General features: G+C 44.7%; 1 protein-coding gene across 1 annotated transcript in view; it reads right to left on the bottom strand.

Annotated features, from left to right (window-relative positions):
- Gk5 (glycerol kinase 5 (putative)) overlaps positions 1–2,068 on the bottom strand; it is a 58,228-nt gene that overhangs the window by 42,273 nt on the left and 13,887 nt on the right. The gene's annotated exons all lie outside the window — the stretch shown is intronic.

Here is a 2,068-nt window from a genome sequence, read left to right as displayed (position 1 = left end):
TGTGGGGGGGGCCAGCTCAGCCCACCAGGGGGCGGGGCTGGCTGGCATGTGGGGCTGGGGGATTGAACCGCGGTCCCGTGCTTTACTAAGCTTGTTCTAAGTAGGTGCTTTAGACCACTGAGCCATCTCACCAGCCCCAGGCTTCACTTTCTAAGCTGAAAGAAGGTGCTGTATGCTCTTCTTCAAAATAGATCAGTATTTCTACTTCTATAAGTAAAGGGTGTTTGAGCCCAGTGTGGTGACGCATGCCTGTAATCTCAGCACTTGGGAGGCTGAGGAGGCCACCCTGGGCTATAAAGTGAGTTGAAGGCCAGCCTGGTCTGCATTGCAAGACCAAAAAAAAAAAAAAAAAGTGTGTAAAATCCAGAGAAGAATAAACACATTTCAAAAAACAGAAAAGGACAACCAAGAAAATGAATTTAAGCTGGTGTAATAGCCCACACTGTAATCCCAGCACTTCAGAGATTACAGCAGCAAGACTGCTTCAAGTTCAAAGCCAGTCGAGACTCCACAGTGAATTCAAGACCAGCCTGAACTACATAGCAAGATCCTTTTTTAAAAAAAGAAAAACAAAAAACTACCAATAACTGCATTTGAAAGAAATCTTTCAGCTGGGGGTGGTGGCTCCAGTACTTGAGAGGCTGAGGCACCAGGATTGCTGGAAGTTTGAGGCCAGCAGGGGCTACTTTATGAGTTCAAGGCCAGCCTGCACTACATAGTGAGACTCTGTCTAACAAAATAAGCAAGCAAGATCTTCCTACAACAGCAGCAAAATGTAAGGGAATCTGATTCTTCTAGAACTAAGGAATGGTCCTAGCATCACAAAAAAAAACTTTGCCTCAGAGTACTCTGGCCTTCCTGCCGTGAGTGACACAGTAGCTGGGGCTGATGAACACAATCTCTGGGGCCAAAGACCTACCTCCAAATCCAGCCCAAAGTGACACTTTTAAAGAGCTCCTTGTCTGAGAGCGCGCTTGCCTGTGCTTCCCTACCACCCACTTCTCAGATTTGCCTTGGTCCTGCTTGGTCAGTTTTTTCTTCTGTCTTCCAATTTGGGGACACACAAGATAAACATTATTTACTGAAAACATGTACTAATACAAACAAAAGTTTTACAAACTGGGGGATCTCATAGTCCAAATCCTCTATCTGCTTTTCTCATTCCAGATCTCTAGCAGAGAATACATCTACTCTAGACTTCCTCTATACCAATAATTCTCCCGTGAAGGTGATTCTACAATGTCTGGGGACATCTGTGGGCGTCACAGTGCAGGGTACTGTGGAGAGTGTTACTCAAACATCTACAATGCCAAAGGACAGTTCCCACAACAAAGAATTAACTGGCTCAAAATGCAATAGTACAACTGACTAAAGTTCTACAGATAACCTGTTTGTTTTGTCTTTTTGAGGCAGGGTTTCACTCCGCAGTGCAGGCTGGAATTCACCTCACTTTGTAGCCCAGGCTGGCCTCCAACAGTAATCCTACTGCCTTAGCCTCAAGTGCTAGGGTTACAGGTAAGCGCCACCACAGCAGGCTAGATAACTTCAATTAATTCACGCCTTCATCTGACAAATGTATTAACTACTAAGGACTTCCTACGTGCAAGGATAGGTGTAACGGCTCTGTAAATTTAGGCATCAGTCTCATGCATCACGCCCAGAACATAACAGTAGCCATATGGGCCATTTGTGTTGTGCCCCAGTTGCCTCTGAGCGATCCCCACATTCACTGTCTAGAATGAAGTACTTCATTATTTTCCCTTCTACCCACCCGACCCACCCAACCCGTTCCTCCTCTTGTGCTCTCTGTAACTCCTAACATACTGTGCCAAACATCAAGGGCAAAAACACTGCTAAATTTAAATTTCTTCCTGCCTAATATTCAACCAAAAGTCAGGTCCTCTTGAATTTACCTTCAGTATATTTTTCAGACTCAACCCCATCTCCTCCTTCCACTTTTCTTCCCAACTGCCCAAGCTCATTATTTCCTTTAGAATCTAATGGTTGGTAATGAAGAGAAATTTTACATTTGAAAACACACACACACACACACACACACACACACACA

This window comes from Octodon degus, unplaced genomic scaffold, assembly GCF_000260255.1.
Source record: "Octodon degus isolate 3935 unplaced genomic scaffold, OctDeg1.0 scaffold00028, whole genome shotgun sequence".
NCBI lineage: Eukaryota > Metazoa > Chordata > Mammalia > Rodentia > Octodontidae > Octodon > Octodon degus.
Note: the sequence above shows the minus strand (reverse complement) of the source record. Positions and strands in the feature narration are given on the sequence as shown.